The following is a 26860-nucleotide window of genomic DNA, read 5'->3' as shown; positions in this document are numbered from 1 at the left end:
GCCCAGCAAGGTGACCTTTCTGCCAGGGCTCCCAGGCCCCAGCCTGATGGAGGGAGCCCGAATCCTGCTCCATTCTGACCCCACGCCTTCCCTGTGACGGGGGCAGGCCCCTCCGGACCCGGGCTCCGCAGGGTGGCTCCCTGCCCCGGGCCCTGGGGTCTGCCCCGCTCCCTTTGCGGCCCGGGCCTCCCTGCAGGTGCCCCTCCCGCGAGCGTTGTCACCCCCCCTCAGAGGGAGCTCGCCAAGAGCCCCGGGCCTCTTCGCGCTTTCCTGACGGCAGCCCCGTGGAGCGGCTCTCCGCAGCCCTGCAGCTCTCGGTAACATCGATGGGCTTTAGCCTTCAAGCTGCTGCGGGGGGGGGGGGGGGGGGGGGGGGCGGGGGGCGGGGAGCGGACTGTCAAACGCCGATTCTCCCGGCAGCTCGAGGGCAGGACGGGGAGAGGCGGCTCCGGGCGGGCCAAGTGGGGGGGGGGGGCCGCGCCCCGCGCTCCGCGCGCTCCTCGCTCCGGCGGAGCGGGCAGGAGAGCCCCGAGGGGCCGAGCCCGGCCGCCCGGCGTCCCCGAGCGCGGCGTGGGGAGCGATTGGAACAATGTGTGCGGCTCTCCCGGTGTGAGGAGAGGCTGCGGCCACGTGAGTATCTGGGTGGGTGCGGGAGGGAGGGCGGCTTTGTCCTAGAGAGAGCGGGAGGGAAGTGCCCAGCCCGGCGCAGGCAGCCTTTGTTCCCTCCCCCTCCTCCCGGGCTCCGGGCTCCCTCATCCTGCCTCCGGACCTCTCCGGGGCCGCGCCGCAGCCGGGGAGAGCCCCTGCTTTGTCCCGGGGCTCCGCCGAGTCTTTCGCGGGAGCGGAGGAGGTAAGCGGGGCAGCCGCTGCGCTGGGGCTCCTTCAGCCCGCTTCTGCATCCCCGGGCCGGAGCGAGGGGAAGTGGGGCAGGAGCGGCTGGGGGGATGGGGATGGAGATGGGGGGGGGGTCAATACGCCGCTCCCCTTGGCACCCCTCAGGCCAAGTAAACACAAGGGCGGGGGAAGGGCACCGCGGGGGCAGAGGGCGCCTCCAACGCCTGCTTGGGTGGTGGGGAGCGCTGACCCCTCTCCTCCCCGCCTGTCCGTCTGGAGGAGGGTGTGCATGCGTGTGTGCGTGTGTGTCCAGTGCGCTATACCTAGCTGCCTCAGCCAGGGAGATTTCAGCTGGTACCAATAAAGGCAGGGACGGAAGCTGGGGTACGTTCATCCCAGGGCTGGAGAAAATGACCATGCCCGGAATAACCGTAAACCCCTGTGGTCCTGGCCAGACCACGCCTAGAATGCCGTGCCCATTTCTGGGATCCACAATAGGAGGGACGGGGACGGGCACGGAGGGTGAGGGGCCTGAAACCCCCGCCCAGGAGGAACGGTTGGAAGGAGGAGGATCATGGGGTGGAAGGAGCCCCGATGTGCAATCAGGACTTCGCTTTGAGTCCCCACTTTCTGGGGGACTGTGGGCACACCACTGAACCTCCCTCCCTAGGCCCGTCTGCTCTGGTTTAATGGACCCTGTCACCTCCAAATTCCCTGAATCTCAGGGGCTGCCTTTCCCTCTGAGAAGAGAAGCAGCAGGGGCAGGGAGAGCTGTTCTCCCCGACCTGAAGGTCTGCCAAAGGGCGACGGGATCAGACTTTGTGGGGCTTCAGAATGAAACTAGAATCAAAGGGAGAGACAAAGCGCCTGGAACACAGTAGGTGTTTCGCAAATGCTTCTGGGATTGAGGGATTAGAGGAGTGTAAACGCCGGCTTAACATAATGAAAGCTGAGCTGATTGCTGCATCTCTTTTCTGCCCTTTCCTTCTCAGAGGGACATCCTTTATTTAACGTTCGCAGGCTTTGCATCTTGGGGGTCTGGAGGCACACCGGTGTCTCCCATAGGAGCAGGCCTGGCTTTTTCGGAGCAGGCCTGGCTTTTTCCTCCGGCCTTTGCTCTCGGGCTCCCCTTCTTTGAGAGGTATGAGAAATCCCTTCTCCCTCTCTTGTTCCCATCCCCACCTGCCCCTGGCCCTCTCTTGCTGGCTCAGACTCTAGGCTTCCTTTCCCACACTCGGAAGGCCTCTCCTCCTAGGGCTTGCACTCTCCCCATGTATTATTATTCCTTGGTTCTTATTGGCTGTGGCACTCACTCCTTGGGCAGGCCTGGCCCTTGCTGAAGCTTCCTCTTCATTGTCTCCCTCTCCTTTCTCTCTCACCTCCAGGATGGAGCGCTTCTGGGATAAGACCAACTTGTATTTCTGGAAGTGTCCAAGGGGGACAAAGGGCCATCTCCCTGTGGGAGAGCAAATGCCAGCGTGCTTCCCATTTGATATTACCAGGGGCCCTGGCCTGAAAGAGGTTCTGGGGCTTGTGTCACATCACACAGTTTGGACGCTTTCTTAGCCCAGGTTTTTCCAGCAGCTCCCCCGTCATGTGAGAGCTTTTGTCGGCTCTTGCAGCAATCTCACCTGCTTCAGGGGCACCCGGGACCCTCCTACCACCCACTGGGGATGCTGTGGTGAGTCAAGCTGTCCCTTGCAGATGAGGACCACAGCATTTTAGGTGTCCTCTTTCTCCTCAGAACAGGAAGCTGAAGCCCGGGCTAGCAAAGTACGAGCCGCGTTGTCGGGTCCTACAAAGCAAGACAGGCTCTGAGTGTGAGTCCAGAACAGTGTGTGTGTGTGTGTGTGTGTGTGTGTGTGTGTGTGTGTGTGTGTGTGTGTGTTTGCGCACATTGTACAAAAAGATATAAAGGCTGTCTCCCTGGGTTCAAATCCTTGTGTGCATAGGGGAGAATAAGTGTCAGCAGAAGAAGTTCCCTTTCAGGTGAATCCCAGGAAGTCAGAGCTGGAAGGGGCCCCTGAGGCTGGCTAGTCCCCCACCCCCACCCCACCCTCCCCGCCTGGACAGGAATCTCCTTAGCAACAGGCCCAGCAGAGGGTCTCCTGGGACACAAGCTCCATGCAAGGCACAAAGCTGAGGGCCACTCCGGTGCCAAAAGCTGGAGCTGTTTAAACCTGAAAAACAAAAGGGTCCCTGACTGAGAAGGTGCCCGTTTAATTGCATCTAAGACAAGTGAGCGATCAATGTGAGCTCTATGTGACCCAAATCATTGCACCTCTCAGCAACTCATCCTCCTTCCCCAGCATGATGGGAGTTTGGTAGCTCGACTCGAGGGTCACTTACATGCTTCAGAACTTCAGAAGATGGTCTGTGTCTCTTTCTGTGTCTCTCCATGTTCCTCTGTCTTTCTGTCTCTCCTCTCTCTGTGTGTCTGTCTCTCTCTGTCTCTCTCTGTCTCTCTGTCTCTCTGTCTCTCTCTCTCTGTGTGTCTGTCTCTCTGTCTCTCTCTGTCTCTGTCTCTCTGTCTCTCTCTGTCTGTCTCTCTGTCTCTCTCTGTCTGTCTCTCTGTCTGTCTCTGTCTGTCTCTCTGTCTCTCTCTGTCTCTGTCTCTCTCTCTGTCTCTCTGTCTCTCTCTCTCTCTCTCTCTCTCTCTCTGTGTCTGTCTCTCTCTCTGTGTGTCTGTCTCTCTGTCTCTCTCTGTCTGTCTCTCTGTCTATCTCTGTCTGTCTCTCTGTCTCTGTCTCTCTCTGTCTCTCTCTGTCTCTGTCTCTCTCTCTCTCTCTCTCTCTCTCTCTCTCTCTCTCTGTGTCTGTCTCTCTCTCTGTGTGTCTGTCTCTCTGTCTATCTCTGTCTCTGTCTCTCTGTCTATCTCTGTCTGTCTCTCTGTCTCTCTGTCTCTGTCTCTCTCTCTCTCTCTCTCTCTCTCTCTCTCTCTCTCTCTCTCTCTCTCTCTCTCTGTCTCTCTGCTTCTCTCTGTCTCTCTCACACATACACACACACTTCGTGATCTTCGTGATTGGGTCCTCTTCTGGCATGACCTCTCCATTTAACCAGGAGATGTTGGAAAATCACCTTGACAGAAGCTGCTAACCCTGCATAAAAGAGCTAGGGTTCCTTGGAATCACTAAGGGTTTCAGTAGGGAAGAAAGGCAGAAAGAGGTCTCACTGAGAGAATATTGTTGAAAGTATGAATGACTTCCCTTACAACTGAGCCCTCTGGGCACTTTCTGTCATTCATTCTAAGAGACCTGTTCATCAAATGGTTGACATTTGTGTAGTGTCTTAAAGTATTTAGAGAGCCATTGTATATAATGATATTTTTATAGGAAAATGAGAGAAAAATTAGCAAAATTGACTGAAAACATATGAAAAAATTTCATACCTCTCACTTCTGCAATGCCACAGAAGTTTTCAGCTTACAGGGGACATGTTCAGATCTTTTTAATTCTATGTTTTTCACTTTCAATTGTTTTATATTGGATTTCTTTCCATTTACACTATTTTCTTTTCTCTACCTACCTTACTCAGAATTATTTAGATTTATTCCTGTAGGACTTCCCATAATATTTTTATTCATCATAATTATCCTTCCTTATGGCACATTCACATTTCATTGTGTTTATATGTCACAATTTCGTTAGCCATTCCCAAATCGATGGGAATTTACTTTGCAATTCTTTACTACCACCAAAAGAACTTCCATAAACATTATGACGACTTAATTTTTTTCATTGACCTCTGTAATGGTGTAGCCTAAGAACAACTCTCTAGATTCATTCATTCATCAAACCTAAATGTACAAATCATGTGTTAAGCACACAAATCATGTGTATCAATGATCAAAACATAAGTCTTAACCCTAAATGGAACTTCTAAGTTCAAAGGGTATTGACATGCTAGTCACTATTTGTCTAATTCCATATTGCTTTTCAAAATGGAAATCTTTGGGAAAATGTACAGCTCTCTCCAAAATCCTCCAGTGTGCCTATCTTTCAATAGTCATTTCAATATTGATATTCTTCTCTTTTGTCATCTTTGCCAATTTCCTGGCTATGATCTTTAAAACTGAGGTGATGTATCCATTTTAGATTCATTGCATCATGTGCTTCAAGATGTATGTCGAAGACTAATTTTGGCAAGGAGGTGAGTGCTACTACATTAAAGATGGGGAATTAGAAAGGGAGGAGACAATTAGAAGGGGGTAGTAGAAGAAGACTGGAAAGATAAGTAGAGGTTAATTGAGTAGGTGTGTGTGACACAGTGGACTTGTGGTTTAGGACTTTGGAGGCTGAAGGGAGAAAGGACTCGAGCAGGGAAAGATCTATGGCAACTAAAAGCAGGGTTTGGCATGTAGTAGATACTTGATAAATAGTGGGGTGATCTAAAGTTGAAGCTTGGAAGGTCAGCTAGGGACTCATGGGTAAAGGAACTGGTTTACCATGGAGTCTAGCTTTGGGGGTGGTGGTGGGGTGGTGAAGAGATTAACCAGTTCATTGCCAGTGAAAATTATAGCACAATCTTTCACTGACATATAGTGGTCAAAAGTGATACTGCAATTTATTGGAAATTTTGGACTAAAAAAGAATAAATTATGCAATGAGATCACCATCTCGTGGCCAACGTGAATATTACACTTTTACTTTGCTCTTGTCAGCTTTTAGTGTGACATTCTGACTCATTGCAAGCCATGCTCTTATTGGATTTTTAAGGCATATGACAAGTTATTCCTGGTTAAAAGAGGCAGAAAAGGACCACATGAAGTTCTGAATTTGTGAAGTGAAATAAGTAATGAATTCCTTTAGAGTAAATACAAACTTGGTTGATGTTGACATCAATCTTACCTAACCATTTCTCCATTATGTCAAAGGTTATCTGATACAAAAGACTTCATAGCAATGAAAACAGAATTAAGGTAGGTTTAGTCTATAATCTATGTGGTTTTAAAATATATTCTATATTTATTTTAAACATTTTTTAAAATCCTGAGTTCCAAATTGTCTCCCTTCCTCTCGTCCCTTCCTATTGGGAAAATAAGCAATGTGATATCAATTATATATGTGAAATAATTCAAAACACATTTCAGTATTGGTCATATTGCAAAAAAAAAAAAGGTAAGGAAAATAAAGTGAAAAGTACTTCAATCTGCATTGGCTATGAGCTGTAAAAGTGGGGTGATGTATCCATTTTAGATTTATTGCATAATATGGAGCATGATTTATGATGAAGACTAATTTTGGCAAGGAGACTAGTGCTACCGGATTAAAGATGGGGAGTAAGAAGGGGAGGAGATAATTAGTGGAGTGGGATAGAGTAAGAAGTTTGGAAAGACAGATAGAGGTAAATTGAGTAGGTGTGTGTGACACAGTGTACCTATGGTTTAGGGGAAAAAAATTGGAAACTGAAGAGAGAATGGATGTGAGTAAGGAAAGATTTGTGCCAATCTGACCAACTTAAAGCATGACTTGGAATGTAGTAGGCACTTAATAAATAGTGAAAGTGATCTAAAGTTGAGACTTGGAAAGTGCAGTTGGTGAGGGACTCAAGAGTAGAGGAACTGGTTTACCAACACTTCTTTAGTCTTTTTCTGGAGGTGAATAGTGTTGCTCCCCATAAACCCTTCAGATTGTCTTACATCATACAATATACATGATAAATAAGTAAAGTGCTAATGTTACCCTCCCAAAAAAAGCCAAAAATGGAAGAAATGGACACAAGAAAATGGTTGATCTTATCTCTGAAGGAGATACATAAGATAAATGATAAAAGTTTAACAAACTTCAGACATGCGGATGAATATTTTCCTAGGTATCCAGTACTAAAAACAAGAAAATAATAACAATCGTGGAGTATAGAAAATCAGATAAAGTGAAGCTACAGCTCTAGTCATTTTACTTAGTAGTTGAACTGATCTTCTAATATGGCTCCTTCAAATTAGTCTTCTTGCTGTGATACCATGTTCTTCATCCCTTTCTAAATGGGAATATTCCATTGTGAACAAAGCTGTCTCCTTTCAATCACTAACAATCTTTAATATCAAAAAACCCAAACCTTTTCTTATACCTTTAGTCTTAGAAATTAGAGAGAGATGAGAGAAACTTAATGAGATGAGAGAATAGAAGGCAGCTGAATGCAGGGAATACAGCACTGAATTTCAAGGCAGAAAAATCCAGATTCAAATTCTGCCTCAGACACTTACTAGCTGTGTGCTCTCAGATAAATCAGCTGTACATCTAGGGTCCTGTGATCCCATGGAGTCATTGAAGATCTTAAAGAAATGACAGGGTAGAGAAAGAACTGTGGTCATAGATATACAACATATTGGAATTTCCTGAAAAAAGAGAGAGTGGGAGGAAGGAAGAGAAGGAGGGAAAGAGTGAAATGGCTTTGTTCAGATGAAAAATAACAGTGAGAGGGGCAGCTAGGTGGTGCAGTGGATAGAGCACCAGCCCTGAAGTCAGGAGGACCTGACTGGCCTCAAACACTTAACATTTCCTAGCTGTGTGACCCTGGGCAAGTCACTTAACCCCAATTGCCTCAGCAAAATAAAGAAAAGAAAAGAAAAAGAGAGGAAGGAAGGAAGGAAGGAAGGAAGGAAGAAAGAAAGAAAGAAAGAAAGAAAGAAAGAAAGAAAGAAAGAAAGAAAGAAAGAAAGAAAGAAAGAAAGAAAGAAAGAAAGAAAGAAAGAAAGAAAGAGAACAGTAAGAAACAAATGGTGAACACAGTTCAGGATTTGGAAGTAGAGAAGCTGAATTGAAATCCAAGCTATCTGATTTTGTGTATTCCCAGGACTATTGAGGTTTTTTTTTTCTTCTTTTTTGTTTGTTTTCACTAGCCCTGGACACCTGGACAGATACTTACCTACTTATTTTTACAGTGATTGAGTCTTAGTCAAATTTTTGGTATTTCATAGATTTTCTTCAAAACTAAGATTACCCATATTCTTTTATTTATTGGCTTTAAATGTTACTTTTTTGGGTGGGCAACATTAATGTCTTACCTGATTAACTGGTTCATTGAAGGATGATACCAGCTCAGTAGTGGTTCTACTGCTACAAATTCTTATCTTTTATCAGGTGATCTTTGATATCATAGAAAGTTTCATAGATAATTTTAATACTGATGATTTACTCTTATTCCTATTTACCCTGAAGGAATTTATGACTCAATTCTTGTCATAAATTCAGAGCTTTATTTAGCTCCATTATGTTTCCCTTAACCAAGAGTGAACTGTCTCATAGGCTGAAATCCAATAAAAGTAGATTGTAGAAGGTGTTTGAGTCTAATAATAGGAGTTGGACACAAGCCAACAGCCTAAAAATGGTCGTGAAATGATGCTCACTTTTTTTTTCTTTAAAGACATTTTTCTTTATCCTAAACGTTAAATTGCAGCATCCTGTTTGAACACCAGATGTCAATGAAAGATTGTTATGGTCCTCAATGTCAATTCATTGGTCAACAAGCATTTATTATGCATTTATTTTCAAATCAATTCAATTCAATAAACATTTATTAATAAGCTACTACATGCCAGGCATATAGTAGTCACTATGGGGAACATTTTGAAATTAAATGTCATGTGTAAGGAACAATAAGTAGGTAATTACAGTAAAGTACATGAAGGAGAATAGTATATAATAAAGCTTACAAGGTAGGATATAACTAAAATCTGAGGGGTTTTAAGTGACAGAGAGAGGATTCTGTTTGATATCAGATGTACAGGAGACACACAGAAGTTTGTTAAATAAGTTTATTAATCAGAGGGCTATATATTTCAGCAAAATACAACATCGCTTTTGACCATCAGATGAACATTTATTAAGTGCCCACTTTGTACCAGTCATGAGGGACTGCCTTTGCAATGATATGTAGATGGGAAAACTAAGTGTCACATCTGAGGAACGGTAAGCAGGTAAAACTTGCTGAACAGAGTTCCTGAAGGGGAATGGCCCCTTCTTACCTTTCCAGTCTTCTTGCACCATAATCTCTGAACCAGCCTCCTGGCAATTCCTCAAACAGGACACTTTAGCTTTCAGTTCCTGGCATTTTCTCAGGCTGTCTCCTATGTATAGAATACTCTCTTTTTCATCTCTGTCTACTAGCTTCTCTAGCTTTCCTTGACTTCCAACTAAAATCCCATCTTTTATAAGAAGTTTTTCCTTCTAGTTCCTTCCCTGAGTTCATTATTTCCTATTTATCCTGTACATAATTTGTCTGTGTGTATCCCCCATTGGACTGGGAGGTCTTTGAGGACAGGAACTTCTTTTGCCTCTTTTGTATCCCCATTGCTTAGCACTGATTAATGGTATAATTATTGAGTAGTATATAATAAGGCTATATAAGTAGGATATAGATGGGGTTGAAAGGGCTTTAAATGACAGAGGTGTCTATATTTGATTCTAAATGTATTGGGGAACCGCTAAGGTTTATTGAATAGATTGGTTGACCAGAGTTTTAGTTATTGATGACTCGGAGAAGAGAGAAAACCTGATATGGAAAATCAAATAGGAATAGTCTAGGAAACAATGATGAGGTTTTATGAGTAGAGAGGTGATGGATAGAAGACACTCTGAGAAGGGGGTAAAGACAAAACTCAGCAACTGATTGGAGAGAGGGTTTCAACCCTGAGGAACATGGGATAGAGCTAGTGGAGGGAAGAGACACAGAGGTTGGTGTCATGCAAATTAAAAGTAGATTTGAGGTGATTCTTTGTAATGCATATCGCATTTAGCAGCACTAGAATGGCTCAAAATGTTTTGTTGATTCTCATAACCAAATAGAGGATAGGAGGACATGGAAAGATGAAGAGCAACTCAACCGGGGATAGAGCCACATGGGAACATAGACCTGTAGTCAGAGAGATCCCTCAGTATTAACCAAGAAGGCCTAGTCAGGAAGGGAGAATTAGAACTGTGAACCACTAGAAAGTTTATGGGATAATTTCAACAACTTGCTATTTTTACAGTTGGAAATAAATAAGCCTTAAGCCTCCCAGACTTGTATAAGAGGAGCCATTTTAAATTTAGAGGAAATGTTTGCAACAGCCTCAAGGATAGCATTTAATTTCTGGTCCTAATTTTCCCCAAAACTGAGGAAGAAACATGAGTGAAGGGAAGGGTCCATGTTGGTCTGTGACATTGATAAATATTTTGGAGATGCCATTTGCACAGAGTATTTTCTAACTGTATCCAAAACTGGTCTTTCCACCCCAGAGGTGTTGGTTTGTTGGCTAACTATCAGGTGGTTGGCTGAAGTCCTGTTTGTTTGATTTTTCACTCAGGAATTATAAGCCACAGGTTAAATATTCCTCTAGTGGAAGGGTGATATATGTGTATGTGAGTGTGTGTGTGTGTGTGTGTGTGTGTGTGTGTGTGTGTGTGAGTGTATGTATAGATGAGCATTCTGGGTGGAGTTAAATGCAAAACCTTGTATCTTTCCATCAGGTATTCCTATGTCCCAAACCCAGTATACCCCAAGTTTCCCTGTTAAGGCAACCACCTGGGTCAATCAGTTGCCAATGTTGAACCAATGAGGTTCAGGTAAATCAATCAGGTAAATCAAGGAAATCATCAAGAGAAAGAGTAGGAGAAAGGCATTATTAATCATTTTAACTGATCAGCTAATCAAATGAATAATTAATAATCTCCTCCCCACCCATTCCCATTCCTTATTTGTTTCTAATGTTTTGGGTCCAGTGGCTTCCTGTCCAACCAATCTGAATATCTTCTTTCTTTCTTTCATTAGCTATTGTCTGTCCCCTGAGCCAATTTCTTCTTGGGAATCACCTCTCATACCCTGAATCTTTCCATCATATTGGTCCACTCCCTTCTGAGAGTGGATGAACAAGAACAATAATTTCCTAAATAATTACTGCTCCATGTGGGTTCCCCTGACTGCACTTGAGGTTCCTCAGGCACTTGAGGAAAAATAACTGAGTCTGGGGAGAGAAAATACAATGGACACTTTCCCCATTTGAGTGATTGTACTAAAGTAGTATCCACCCTTATATTTGTGGAGCCTGACATAAAAAATCCGTACTCCCCAATGTCTCATGTTTTGGTGGAAGAAAAGAGAGGGATGTCTGAATATATATTAATACAACCAGAAGCATCTATCCTCTGGACTATGACTTCCAGTATTGGCTTTATATGATCTTTGCCTCCTTTTCTATCCTCTGACACAGGGTTTGCAAAGAGACAAGAGAGGGGTAACAACTGTTAGTTTCTTGAAATTGCAGTATTGAGAGTGCAATATTGCTCTTGAAAACCTGTTGATCCAGTATTTCAGGCTTTGCTTAGTATCCACTGTGTTTTGGGCTCATTTGAATAGATTGTTCTGTCATTTCACAGTCCTTACTTCTTGTAACTGAGGTGGGATATGGAATAGACATGATACATTTTATGGTTTTTCTCATTGCCTGAGAGGCCACTGATGTGAAAACTGTGCCATTGTCTGTATTCAACAACAGATTATGCCATAAATGTTGTGGTGACCCCTCCTCAGACCTGGATAGGTATCCACAGCCATCAGAATATACCCAAGGTCTCTTTATCGTGACCCTGGTCTCATATTATTAATTGGCCATCAGGATGCTGGCCATACCCCACATGGTATCTTAATAGCAGGGGGTTTCGGATGTGTCACTGGAGACAAGAAGTTTCATATTCTTTGTGGATGGGTACCACAGTGATCATGGGTTAAGTGGAGGCTTCTCATATGTTATATAGTTTTCACATTACCATGGATCAAACTTTTTTTAATTAATTAATTACTTTTTACAAAAATTTTATGCACAGGTACTTTTCCAGCATTGACAATTGCAAAACCTTTTGTTTCAATTTTCCCCTCCTTACCACCCACTTACTCCCCCAGATGGCAGGTTGACCAATATATGTTAAATATGTTAAAGTATAAGTTAAATACAATATATGTCTACATGTCCAAACAGTTATTTTGCTGTAAAAAAAGAATCGGACTTTGAAATAGTGTACCATTAGCCTGTGAAGGAAATCCAAAATGCAGGCGGACAAAATTAGAGGGATTGGGAATTCCATGTAGTGGTCATCTCCCAGAGTTCTTTCCCTGAGTGTAGCTGGTTCAGTTCATTACTGCTCTGTCGGAACTGATTTGGTTCATCTCATTGTTGGAGAGGGCCATGGATCAAATTTTAATAAACTTTCATTCAGTATCTACAATGTACAAGGACTGTACTTAAACTTGCAGATATAAGACAGTCCCTGATCTCATGGCACTCACAACCTAATGGGGAAAGACAAAGCAGGAAAAAAAATGGAAGAGAAGGCTGGGGAGAATGTTATCTTGTTGAGAGACATGTTGAAATGATATAGCCAGGTGGGAAATGATAGGAAATATTTGAGCTTCCCAGTCCTGATCAACTTGCTCATTCTTCTGGGAATGATCCTTTGTTGTGGGCAAAGACATGAGTTATATATAGAGTGTCCAATTATTGAACTTGAGGAGACACTTCCATACAACAAGGTTCCTCAATTGATCATTTAATTGGTAAACTGTCTCTGGCCCGACCCCACAGCAAAACTATTATCTATTGCACAGTAATTAGTGAAGAGAAGCGTATCCTTTGTGGAGGACTAGTCAAGCAGGTTGAGAACTGTCTGGAGTTCTACCATGAGGTAGACTAGATGATTCTGTGGGGGACTCATATTGATCTATCCACTTCTGTGATATTCCAATGAGTGTGACCATGTTTAAGGAAATCTGTGCCATCTGAGAGCCAAGCATCTCCTACTTCTGGGAGCTCAGCAAACCAAGAGTCCCAGGTTGCAAGGGGGGGATTTCTCTGGAGGTCCACCAAGATTAACTTCTGTAGCAACCTGAGGCTAAACAAGGGTCTCATGTAGGTGGCTAACTTCCTTTGGGCCTGGCCTGGCTTAACTCTGAATATATCGCTTCCATTTGATGATGGATGATTCTTGGGCTCCACCTGCCTTGAAGAATTTGGGATTAGTCAGTGAAGGATTTTCTAGACAAGTAGTGCCTAGAATATCTCCAGTCTCTCAGTTCCCACTAGGGTCCAGGAGCAAGAAGGAACTGTATAATTCAGCATGGTTCCATTCAGTGTTGGAGTGTAGCCCCCTGGTGGCCAGAGTTATATACTGCATTAGTGTCAATAATTAGCAATTTGTCTTCATTTTTTTCATTTTAAAATTTTGTGTAATAAAACAAGCTTTTTCAAAACAGTATAATAAAATTTAAAAGATTACTGCAAATCTACTATGCAAAACATGCTATTCCTTTCAAATATGAAACTGAATTATCATGTAAATTTCTTTTTTTCTTTCCCCCCCACTTTCTGACCTACAAATGGTTACCATTAGACAAAATAAGGTATCTAATATATATGTATGTAAAATTATTCTATACATACTTTTATTTAGCAGCTGTTCCTTTTCTCAATTTAGAAAGCATTGTTCTTCATAAGTCCTTTATAGTTAATTTGAGTATTTATAATAATCAGAATAACTTATTTATTCAAAGTCATTCTTTAAATAAATGTTCTCTTGTTTCTACTCATTTCAGTTTTCATTATTTCACACAAATTTTTCCATGTTTTATCTGAAATCATTGAGCTCATCATTTATTAAAAAATAGTAGTCTTCCTTCATAATCATGTACCACAACTTGTTCAGACACTCCCCAACTGATGGCAATTCCTGAAATCCAGTTCTTTGCCACCACAAAGAGTTGCTATAAACAATTTAAAACATATATATTTTTTCATTTTTCCTAATCATTTTTGGAAATAGACCAAATAGTGGTATTGTTGGAACAAAGGAAATAGGTAGCTTAGTAACTCTTTGAACATAAGCATAGCTTGCTCTCCAAAATGGTTACATCATTGTTCAATTCTACCAACAATGAATTAGTGTTCCAATAATTTTTTACATCCTCTACAACACTTGTTACTTTCCCCTTCTATCATTTTAGCCAACCTGGTAGGTGTAAAATAATACCACAAAGTTGTTTTAATCTGTATTTCTCTAATCAATGATTTAGGTTTTTTTTTTCATATGATTATAAATTATTTTGAAAACCACCTTTTCATATCCTTTAACCATTTATCAATTGGAGAATGGTTTGTATTCTTACAGATCTGATAAAATATTTATGTTTTTGAGATATCAGACTTTTATCTGCTCAATTTTTAAAAAATTTTTAACTTAATGCAAACAAAGTATCCATTTTTACACCTAATTTTGCTCTCTTTCTCTTGTTTATTCATAATTTGTGGACCTACTATAAGTTTTATAAGTAATATATTCCATGTTCTAATTTTCTTGTAAACTCTCTCTTTATATGTATGCCATATATACATTTTGAACTTTTCTTGGTAAATGATGTGAGATATTGATCCATGCCAGTTTCTGCCATATGCTTTCTAGTTTTCCCATTTTTTTTTACTAATAATGAATTTTTATCCCCAAATCTTAAGTTTTTACACTTGTCAAATACAAGGTTATTATGTTTATTTGCTGCTATAAATTGACTGTCTATTCCACTGATTTACCTTTCTATTTCTTAGCCAGTACCAGAAAATTTTGATAATTACTGCTTTATAATACAGTTTAACATCTGGTGCTGCAAACCTTCTTCCTTTATATTTTTTCTCATTATTTCCTTTAATATTCTTTACGTTTTATTTTTTCCAAATGAATTTTGTTATTTTTTTTTCTAATTTGGCAAAATAATTTTTGCTAATTTAATTGGGATAGCATTGAAAATATAAATTAGTTTGGGTAAAACTGTCATTTTTATTATATTGGCCCTGCCTACTCAGGAACAAATGTCTCTCTAGTTATTTAAATCCGATTTTATTTGTTTAAAAATTTTATATATATATATACATATATATATATATATATATACATATATATGTATATATATGTATATATATATATAGTGCTCCAAGAGTATAAAATTGCTGAAAAGTTGTCGATAACATTAGAGATTAGGATTTTCTTCCTCTGGGAATTCCTCATATCAATCATACATTCATATCCTATCACTATTGTTATCCTAACAAGCACCCTTCTCTTAGCTGCTTGGGCTCACTCAGGTACTCCAGGTCCCCCGGATAATGGTCATCTTGGAAACTTGCAACATCCTATGACCTGTGAGCATACTCAGCCCCTTCATGAAACTCCATTTCCCAACTCTCAGGCTCCCCAGCTGCTCCTGCCCCCCAGTTTCCTACAACAGGGCCCAATCAACTGCAAAGAAGCAGGTCTGCCTTTTAATTACCAGTTGTTATGGTTCCATGTGGACGCTTTTTGAGCATTCTGGCAGAAATTCGGTTCAGATCAATGTCTTACATAGCCATCAATTTCGTTATCTGTTCTAGAATTTTTTTTAGCAATCCAAGCCATGCTCAATGGCTTGGAGTTTGCAGGTGCTGTTATCTCCTTTTTCTGGAAATTCAGGAGAACCTTTGGTCCTCTCCAGTACTAGGATACCTCTTCTGGTCTCCACAAGTATTCCAATATCACTGTCACTTACCTCTTCAACTATCACATCTGCAAGTTTTTTCATTACATGAGAGCAGTCTGAATAACTGAGGAAAATAACTGGCCACTATGGGCCCTGCTGCCTCTGCCTCACAGCACTTCCTATCTCCTCACTTGGCTTTCTTTGCTGCCCCTTATGGACCGTTTTTGTTTTGTGCTTCCCTAACCAAAGGCCAAATTCTTGGGCAAAGAAAATGGAATAAAGTCAAGGAGCAGTCTCTGAATCTTCCATAAATTATCAACATCCTATTCATCTTGTTTTTCCTTTCTTAATAATAGAAGTAAGGGTATTTTTTACAGTTCCTTAATTTTTCTACCAGTCTCAGATGCATCTGAACTTCAGGGGGCTTGCCACTGTTGGGACAATATGTTGACAAGCTTTGGTATTCATGAGATAGTGTGGGAAATCAGAAAGGACACTGGACCTGGAGGTCAGCAGAAAGGTGTGCCTGAATCCCACCTCAGACACTTATTAGCTGTGTGACCATAGGAAAGGTCAACTCTTTGTGCTGCAGCTTCCATACTTGTAAGATGGAGCTAACCTCAGTGCTAAGAACTATTAGCTACTTTGGTGAGTTACTGGTATGCCTAAATGAGATACTATATGGACTATATGAATGTATGTATGTGTATATATATATATATATATATATGTGTGTGTGTGTGTGTGTGTGTATCATATATATGTGTGTATATATGGGTATATATATATATGTATATATATATATATATATATATATATATATAAATAAGAGTTCTTTTTCCCCTTCCTCATACAAGTTATAGGCATACCTTGGGTGGGTTTAGTTTCAGACCACTGCAATAATATTTCAAGAGAACCACATGAATTTTTTCATTCTTTAGTCCATGTAAAAGTTATGTTTACACTATACTGTAGTCTATTAATACTATGGACAATAGTATTATTTCTAAAAAATATACACATGCTAATTTTAAAATTCTTTATTGCTAATAACAATCAAAAAAACCTACTAACTATAATTTGAGACTCCCATGAGTAGTAATCTCTTTGCTAGTGGAGGGAGGGTCTTGCCCCCTATGTTGAGGGCTGCTGACTGATCAGGGTAGTGGTTGCTGAAGGTTGGCAATTTCTTAAAAATAACGTTTGCCACATAGGTTGACTCTACCTTTCATCTGAGCTCCAAGAGGACATTATAGAGTTTTTAATTAGCTTAATTTCAATATTGTTGTTCTCAGGGAATAAGAGGTCTTAGGAGAGAAAGATGAGAACAGGTTGGTAGAGCAATCAGAGTACATATAAACTTATGTTTCCCATCTTATTATGAGTGAGCTTTATAAAACCCCAACAAATTAAAAATAATAACATAAAGATTACTGCTCCCAGATCGAACAGAAATAATATAATCATCAATACATAATGGCTAATTCAATTCTAACACAAAAAACTCCTATTAACTCAAACTCCATTCTGTCCTATTTAACTCCCTAAAGCAATCATTCATACTTAGTAAAAAACATGAGTTAAGTAAATACTAATAAAATTGATTATGGCAGCAAAATTATCTTTACACCAGAAGTCTATAAAATGCTTCCTCACTGATTCTTTAGTTGGTTGACCCATGGTTGGTCACAGTATTGATCAGATAGTGTTTGCCTGGTTCTGCTAATTCTACTGTACCTCAGCGAATCCAGTGATTCTTAAATTTTCACCTTGACTTGTTTTGCAGGTCAGTTGTTTTGGTATTATATAAGTAAAATTTCTTTTACTTTTCAAATTGTTAATTTTGGTCTAAAATTTCTTGCCATCTCATAGAGTCTCCAATTTTGTTTTCAGAGTCCATATGTTGGTCTTCTAAATTACCTATTCTCCTTGCTGTATTTTTCCCTATAGAAATTTTACTTCAGTGTTTACCTCTTGCTTCTTTTCTTTTAGGCATTCATGCTGTCTTTGTGGAAAATTCACTTTTTCCTTTGTGTCTCTATATGTAGTTGTTATGGAGATGTGCAATACTGCTATTGTTTGTTATTTTCTTTGATATACTCATTTCTCCACTTTTAGTCCTCAAATTGGTGCTTTGAGAAAGAGACGGCCTTTGCCCTGTTGCTGTATGTTGGAGTGGGCTTATTTTCCTGTATTGGTCTTGTCTCAACATTGCCTGGGGTTCTGTGCTGACCTCCATTTCCTGGTGTTAGACCCATTTGGATCTTTAATCTTCAGGGCTCTCAGAATCAATTATTAGGACCCTCAGAATCAATTATTAGGACCCTCAGTGCCCTTGGGCTGTCCTTGTCTAAGTATTACAGCACAGTACTGGTTGTGGCCCACTGGCTTCCTAGAGGCTTCCAAGGGACTCTCCTCGAGGGCTAAACACCCTGGGTCTTTCTCCAAGAACACTCTTACCCCTCTGTGGTCTGAGAGTCTCACAGACTATATGTATTCCTCACTGGGAGGCTGCCTCAGACTACACTTGTTGGTCACAAAATAGGGTGGGTGGTCAGGGTAGGGATGCTGCTGGTGGCTGATTTTGTGTATGCTTATTGTAGAAGACACATACTGTTCCTTCTCATGGGGTCTTATGATCCTTTTTTGTTCTATGTGTAAATAGAAGATTTTGTTCCAATAGTTATATGGAAGCTGGGCAGTGTGTATACTTCATGGGCACCCATGCTGATTTATATTCTAAGGCCTCTTCTAGCTTTGATATTTGAAGGTCATTTCCAGCTCTGACATTCTAGGTCCTAAGGTCCCTTCCGGCTCTGACGAAGCTCTAAGGTTCTCTTCAGTTCTGATATTCTCCGTCTTCGGGTGTCTCAAAGCTGTAATACTCTCCCTCCCCATTTCGGCTCTGATATTGTTCTGAGATCCCTAAAGGGATCACAGACTAAAGTCTATGACACTGGGTCACAGAATATCCTTTCTAGGTGGGACACTTTTACTTCCCAATTCTGACATTCAGTGTTTCAAGGTCCCTCTGAATTCTGACACTGTTCTGTGCACAGAACATTAGTGTTGGTACACTTTGCACATTCTGTATGGACATTTTTATTTCTAAAGTGTCCTCCCCAAGTTATGACTTTCTGTGTTCTAATGTCCCTTCTACCTCTGACATTCTATTTGCAGAGCCCTCCCAGCCCTGACATAAAATGTTCTAAAATCCCTTCCAGTGAGACCACTAAAGCTGGAAGGTCTCTTCCACTTTTAATGTTCTAGAGTCAAAGATCAAACCCAAATCTGACATTCTATTTGTAAAGGTCTCTTCTTGTTCTGACAATCCATGTCCCAAGCCCCCTCCAGACTGTGACAAATGGATTCTAAAGGCCCTCCAGTTTGTTCTTAGTTCGCTGTCTGCTCCAATCCTGTGTTCCAATGATCCTTTTTGTTTGTTTGTTTGTTTCTGTGTTCTAAAGTGCTCACTAATTCTGATATTCTTCATTCTGCTTTTCATTTTCTGCTTTATTTCTGTCCCTGGTTTATATATTTTGAAAGACCCGTTCTTTCCCTATTCTTGCAATTTATTTAAAATCAGAGTTTCTTGTACTTCAGTCATATCTCACTCTTCATGAAGAACCCCCATTTGGGGTTTTCTTGGCAAAAACACTAGAGTGGTTTGCTGTTTCTCCTTTTGCACACGAGGAAATGGAGGCAAACAGGGCCTTCCTTGTTCAGGACCACCCACGTAGTATCTGAGGCCAGACTGAAACTCAGAAAGACTCCACTGTACCACCTAACAGTTCCCAAAGTGTTTGATACCCTCTCCCCAAAGCTCATTTATGGCTTATTTCATTTCTTTTACTATGATTGGGCTATTTTCATGCTCTATTTTTTGTTCTGTGCAGGTGTTTTATATTTGGTACCAAATATTTATCCAATGATCAGATATGTTGGCAAATACCAGGACAAAATAGTTTCTCATCATTTCCTCCATGCTATTCTCGCATTTGTGATTCTGCCATTTGCTTTTCCTTTTTCAAAAATAATCACAGCAGCCAATGATTTGGCAACTTCCCTCTAGTTTGTTTGTTCGAAGCTCCCCGCCGCTTTCCCTATTTCAATTTTGAGTCTGCGCATCCTCCGAACTTCTTCTGTGAAGCGGCTTCTTGGCCAGTTCGGTTTTTTGGCCGCGTCTGTTCTTGCTCTTTCCTTTTCCTGATGGAAGTGCTTAGGCAGACAAGGGGTACCCACGTAGGTCGAGCTTTGAGGAGTCCCCCCCAAATGTGGGCGCACGCGGTCCCCCTTGTCACGATGGTATTGGATGAAATGATAGACCGTGTCAGCGAGTTGCCCGTTATCCCCGCCCCGGGTTCTCTGTGATTACACAGTGGGGGGGAGGAGTACAGGAAGTGAACGCCCTTCTCAGGTAACTCTGCCCAGATATTCTAAAGTCGGCCCCTTCACTATCGGGTGGGGTTCGCACGGGGTCCCAGGAGCAGCTTTCCCGGCCCCCCGGCACGCGCGAGTTGGGGCACACCCCCAGCCCCACCCCCACACGCCGCGGACTGACGGCTGGACCTCATCTAGTCCCGGCCCCTCCCTCCTCTCGAGGCCCCGCCCCCTATCCTGCCGTGAGCTCCGCCCCCGGATCGCACCTCACTGGCCCCTGCCCCCAAGTTCTGTTTCCGGTGCTTCTAGCGTCCGCGGGACCCGTTTTCCTCCCCTCTTTCCCCGGGTCGGTCCACTTTTTGGTGGAAAGGAACTCGGGCTTTTCTACCGGCTGAGAGACCCGAGCCCTTGCCCTGGGAGCGGAGGGAAACGCTGCTTCTGTCCCAGAACATCCCGTGAGGGCCTACGGCCCGGTCCGCCCATCCCCACTAGAGGTCGCAGGGCCTCCCAGCCACACGTGGGCGGTCAGCCCCGTCCCTCTCTTTCATTGGCCGAGATTAACCGAGCCTCCTGACTTGTCAGCGCATGCCTCGTTCCCCACTTTTGTCAGATCCTTTTCTCAAACGTAGTTCCCCCTCTCCCTGGTCGTGATCCCCATTGTCCAATGGGCGGCTTTCCCTGCGTCTGTATGCGGTTGTGGGAGTGCGCGTGCGCGAATATGTCAGCTCTCTGTGTGTGTGTGTGTCTCTGTGTGTCTGTGTCTGTGTCCCCCTCCCCATCTACGCGCATGCTCCCCTACACACCTCTGTTCTGTTCTTCTCACTCTTTCTCCCCTTCTCACCCCCCAGCTAGGATCTATCTTCCTGCCAACCCTCTGGCTGGCGAGGGACGGGGGAGGAAGCTTCTGATACATTTCCACCCCCGCAGGTGTCCCAAAGAAGGGAGTTCATGGTTCCCTTCATCCCTTTTCTCTCTGGGGCTGAGGGGGAGAGGGGGAGAAACCAGGAGTGGAGCCAGTATGGGAAACCATCCTTCCCAGTCATTCTCTGGGGACTTTCATTCAATTGTATACTGATTTTTGGTCTATCCTCCCCTGGCAGACACCTGATAAACGGGACAGTCCGATGTACATAATCAAGCAGTTTAAATTGGGGGTTACGCATGAACCTGCAGACCTCTTCCTTGTGTTATTTCAAGTCCATAATCCATTTTAATAATTGTTCATAATAATACTTTTCAAAGGTGTCTGTGCTCTTTCCTGGCTCTGCTTTGTACCTCCCTTAAAAAACAAAAAACAAAACAAAACAAACAAACAAACAAAAAAACAAAAACTATCAATCACACTTTTTTTTCTCCTTCTTGCAGTTCCTATCTCCCCTTGACCTTTCATTCCAACACTCAACTCCATTAGAAAAGAACCATAAAACAGAACTTTCAGCAGCTACAAATCCCCACATGGATCATGTCTAAAAATGTTATGGTTTATTCTGCATCTCGAGAATATACCCCCTTTTGTGTCAGAAGGAGAATTAAGTGAAATTGGTTATTGATCAGAGCTCTAAAGTCCTTAATGCTGCAAAAAACCATCTCTTACGAATTTTGCCCTTTCTTTTGACATTCCTAAATCAGGGAACTGGATACAGAAAGGAACTCGTTTTTTATAGCTCCCCATTTTAAATAGCTGATAAGGGAAAAAGGATAGTTCTCATTTGAAACTGTAACTGATTTAACTGCCTTTTAAAGACACTTTTTAATAAAAATCTTTAACAAAAAAGATGTTTTTGCAAAAGTTTTTATCATTCCTTCCTCTGGTTACCACCTCCCTCCAAAACAAAACAATAGCAACAATAACAGGATAAAACTCTAAAAATTGTTACACATGATTTAGTAGGACAAATTCCTATTCTGGTCAAGTTCTGATATACACGTGTCGTTCTGAGTTTTCTGCCTATAATCTCTCTTGGAGGAGGTGGGTGCCATGGTTCATCTGTAGCCCTCTGAAGTTGAGTTTATCATTACATTAATCAGAATTCTAAGATCTTTAAAAGTTGCTTATTTTCCCCTCTGGAATGCCACATACATTGTTCTAGTTTTGTTCACTTTTCTTACTATTTAATCAGAAATCTTCCCTGTTTCCTCTGAAACTATTAATTTCCTTGCATCTTATTGAGCCAACTATATTTCAATATATTAAACACCACAGTTTGTTTAATCATTCCCCAATAGGTGGATGCTCCCTTAGTTTTCAGTTTTGGGAAAAAAAAAAACTGTCATAAACAATTCTGTATGTGGGTCCTCTTGTAATAGGCCTAGTAATGCTATGGGTTTGGTTAAAATGTATGCACAGTTTATTAACTTTGGAGGACAGTTTTAAATTGCTTTCTAGAGTGGTTGGACCAATTCACATCTCCATCAACAGTGCATTAGTATCCCTATTTTCCCATTACATCTCCAACTTTATCATTTCCACTTTTTCATCTTTTTTATTCTGATGAATTTGAGGCAGAATCACTGATTCCCAAATTGAAACATTGGTATTTCTTTAATTATTAGTAATTTGGAGTATTGTATTATATGCTTATTGATACCTTGAATATCTTCTTTTGGAAACTGCCTGTTGATATATCCTTTGTGCCATTTGACCATTTTATCTCTTGGAGAATGGCTCTCACTCTGAAAAATTCAAATCAATTCTTTATGTATCATAGATATGGAACACTTAACAGAAAAATTTACTGCAGTGATTTAAAATGTATTAGATTAGCTGATGCAGAACTTTTTTTGATTTTACATAATCAAGATTGTCCATTTTTATTTTGGGTTCTTTCCTATTGCTTGTTTCAACCAACTAATTATTGAACATTTATTAAGCACTTATTATGTGTCAGGCATTATGCTAAGTCTTAGGATAAAGCTTCTGGAGTTTATTGAATAAGCTGGTGACATGGTTGGACCTGCGCTTTAAGAATATTACTTCAGTGCGTGGCAGGCAAAAGATGAAATGACTGAAGAAAACAAAAGTTCGAGCTTCAGAGCATATCAATTTATTAAGTAATGCACACCAGTTGCCCAACAAATGTGGACGAAGCCCCTTCCTCAGCTTAGGGCTGAACCCAATACAGGACTTTTCTACATTAAAAACAATTAATCAAACAAGGCAAATTAATGAAAAGAAAACAATGCAACATCAGATAATCTCATTTCTAATTGGTTCTAAGATAAGGGACTTTCCAAGTTGGGAAGAGAGTGAACAGGTACAATTCCCTAAATTCAGAAAAAAAAGTGTCTGGACACAATCAAAAGAACTTGGAAACAATTAGTATGGGGCTGGTTTTTAGATGAAGATGTATGGGTTACTTGAGATGTACAATTGTGAGAAAACTCATTGGGTTTGCTGGCTTTCTGGTCAGCATAACCTGGTTCTTCCATTAAGGGTCTTTAAGCAATAGGTAGCAGTGGTCCTGCTTCCTGATCACACGGGGTTGGGTTCAAACCCTGGAATAAGGTTTTCTCCCCAGATCCCATTATTAAATAAAGATTTCTCACAAGACAGAATTTAGACTAAACCTATAACTGAATTGGAAGAAAAGTGAACTAGCCCCATAATTGAGGCATAAGATGAAGTCACAATTCCCACAATTAACTACTTGCTGTCCTAATTCTTTCAATTTCTTCAGTGGCAGAATGGAGAATGACATGGATTGGGGAGAAATTTGAGGCATACCAAGCCACCAGCAAGCAATAATGTTGGTGGGTGATGGTGACAGCCAATGGTGGCGTTGTCAGAGAAGGGAGTGTGTTAGAGAGATAGGTATAAAGGTGGAATTGTCAGGCTTTGGCAACAGATTAGAAATGGAGTAAAATGAAAAAACAGTGAGGGGATCCCTAAATTGTGAGCCTGGAAGGAAGATGTTAACCTCTACAGTAACAGGAAAAGTGTGTGGGGGTGTCATTCTGGACATTTTGGGGTTAAAATGCTTCCTGGAAATTCAATCTGAGATGTCTGAAAATAGTTGGTGATGAGAGATTGGGGATCAACAGAGAATTTGGGGCAAGATAGGTAGATTTGAGAGTTACTTATCACAACTTGTTTAAGTCAACCTAAAGTTGTTTAAGTTTAACCTAAGACCTAAAAGGCTTTATAGTTCTGTTTTTCTCATTTTTGGGTCCATAACTAATTTCAGCTTTTCAGGTTTCAGAGGTTTCAGAGCGCTTTTTATCAAAAAAAATTTTTTTTAACAAACTAACTCTTGCCTTTGAGTTAATTGAGCATTGTAACACTGTGTCTGGTTATGTATATTGTATATCTGATCTGTTCTGCTGACCAAGCCCTTCATTTTTTCAGCAGTACAAAATTATTTCAGTAGTTACTACTTTGTACCATACTTTTGTTTCTCCTACTGATAGAACTGCTTCTTATGACCCTTTTAGATGATTAAACTTGAAGTTCTTGAACTTTTGTCCCTCCACTTGTATTTCATTTTTATTTTTTCTACTCCATAAAATAATACATTGGAAATTGGATTTGTAGGGTGTTAAATAACTAACAGCATTCTCAGGACAACTCTGAAAGGGACTCTGCTTCTCTGGTTCCAAGTCACTTGTGCAGGTCCCTAGATAATTCTCCTAGAAATAAGACAATGTCATTTAGTGCAATCTCCTAAATTTGGTTCTCCAAACTCAAAACTTTAGAGAATTCTGGTTTGCTTGTTTGTTTTTAAATATGCCATTTGCTGTTTTTATCTTTACTTATACCCGGTACCCGACATAAGAATCTTAAAAATTCATAACGATTTAACTGTCAAATAAACTCTTCTGCCTTTTAAAATGATCAAATAGATACTTTAAAATGGGGATTCATTTCATTTTCTTTACAGTTATCATTACAATTTTATATGTGAAATCCTTAGTCCAAATTAGAGAGCTTATTACTAAAACATATCCAAAGCCTGAATTTCCAGAGTGGATGCATTTGAAAGCCAATGTGTATATAGTTCTTAGAGAAAATAGCCTAATCCTGTTTCTTTCTCAAATTTTACTATTCTATTTAATTAAAATACTTTTGCACTATATCTTTGTCTTATTACCTTGTCTAATTCCCCTTTTGGGAGATATAGTCCCTAGTATAAAATGTGACCACAAATGCAAGTTAAAATTATAAATCTTTTCATATTTGCATCTTATTATACTAACCCAGAGATGTTTCAGTATCAATCTCTTTATTAATAGATTTAGTATTGTACTTATAAAAGTACAATTCTACTACTCACTTGCCCTGATTATAGAAATTTGCTATCAAGAGAAAAAAAAGGGACATAATTTTAACAATGTCATACCATAACAGGGGGGAAGCTCCTTTATCTCTGCTTGATTCCAGCAATGAGTTATATCTCACAATCAATCATGTAGTCACAGGGTATCAAAAACAAGGCTCAGGATTAAACAGGGGTGGGAGGAGGAAAGGGGAGGAGAGGAGGGAATTTCCTATTCAGAAGGAAAAAACATAATGGAAAAACTGAGTCAAGAAATCCTATTTGATTGGCCCCAAAACTTTTCCCAGTCATAGAGATCACTTTTACCATTTCTTAGACATGTCATTTTCCATTATTGATTACATCATAATTCACACAACCATCCATATAATAATCAAATCTCAAAACAATATCAAATTATAGTCCTGAGGATTTTTACCTCAAATATCAAAATTTCACTAATCACAACGTAGTTTGAATATCTTTATTCATGTTTCCCCAATTCATTTATTCTTTACTTATAAATTGAAACTAACCACCTTCTGGGGTTTCAGACAGATGGAAATATCTGATAATTGACTCTGTATTGAAGTTATATTTTTAAATCACCCTAATATAGTTTGATAATTTTTATAATTGATAGCCAAAACTTCAAATGAAAACTTACTCTTTATTATAATAAATTTTATTATCTGTTTTAAAACAAAATATACTTCATTTAATACTTAACAATTTTCACATATCTATTTTTATTACATCCTTTCAAAATTTCAATTCATAATCTACATAATAAAGAATTTAGATTAAAAAAAGTTATTTGCCTAACTGTATTTCTCTTTTTTTTTTTCTCGAGGCTGGGGTTAAGTGACTTGCCCAGGGTCACACAGCTAGGGAGTGTTAAGTGTCTGAGATCAAATTTGAACTCGGGTCCTCCTGAATTCAAGGCTGGTGCTCTATCCACTGCGCCACCTAGCTGCCCCCCTAACTGTATTTCTGATGTAATCTCCCAAATTTCACAATGGAAGAGAATTTTGAAATACAATATTAACATATACAATAGCACATATTTAAACATGAAACAAAATATATTAAAAGTCAGTTAGATGTCAGTTTAGCCAAATGCATTTCCAACTTATCCCATGTAAAAAAAATTAATCTCACCATGTTTGGTATTTTAAACTAAACACATCTAAAATCCACTTTAGCATTATCAAGTAGAGAACAATTATATCAATTAAAGACATAATAATAATATTTGTCAGGATTTATATAGTGCTTACTTTATGCCAGTCACACTATTAAACACTTTGTGATCTCTATATCAGTTGAATTTTACAACAACCCTGAGAGGTGGGTGCCATTATTATTTTCCTCTGTACAAATTAGGAAACTGAGGCAAGCAGAGATAAAATTACTTGCTTAAAATCACACAGCTAATACATTTCTGAGACCAGAATACAATTCAGGTTTTCCAACATTTTTCTCCTGGTACCTTTGTTTGAGAACCTGACCTGAGATGAGAGAAGTTAAAAGGGTCAGAGGGGGAAATTCTCTGAATTAGGGAATCACAAGGGGTTTAATAAGAGGCAACTATTTAAGTTTCAGCTAAATGCTAAAATATAAACTACATACTTTTTTATTTTCAAATAATATTTTTCCAGTGACACATAAATACAAATTTTAACATACATGTTAAAATATTGAATTACAAATTTTCTCCCTTCCTCCTTCCCTTTCCCTCTCCATAACATGGTAAGCAAATTGATAGATGTGCAGTTATATTAAGAACCAGACCAAACAGGGGAAAAAAACAAACAAAGAAAATGAATAGTATGGCTTCAATTTATATTCAGACTCCACAAGTACCTTCCCTTGATGTGAATAGCACTTTTCAAATGAGTCCTTTGGGATTGTTTTAGATCACT

At 40.5% G+C, this 26860-nt stretch overlaps 1 long non-coding RNA gene across 2 annotated transcripts in view; it reads left to right on the top strand.

The window, feature by feature from the left end:
• The first annotated feature begins 677 nt into the window (after positions 1 to 677).
• Positions 678 to 26860, top strand: part of LOC141549182 (uncharacterized) — an 84078-nt gene continuing 57895 nt past the window's right edge. For both annotated transcript variants that reach the window (XR_012484275.1, XR_012484276.1), the window contains exon 1: positions 678 to 850. This is a non-coding gene — a long non-coding RNA (uncharacterized LOC141549182). The remainder of the gene's footprint in view (positions 851 to 26860) is intronic.

This window comes from Sminthopsis crassicaudata, chromosome X (genome assembly GCF_048593235.1).
Source record: "Sminthopsis crassicaudata isolate SCR6 chromosome X, ASM4859323v1, whole genome shotgun sequence".
In the NCBI taxonomy this organism is placed as follows: domain Eukaryota; kingdom Metazoa; phylum Chordata; class Mammalia; order Dasyuromorphia; family Dasyuridae; genus Sminthopsis; species Sminthopsis crassicaudata.
This window is presented reverse-complemented; position numbering and strand designations above follow the sequence as displayed.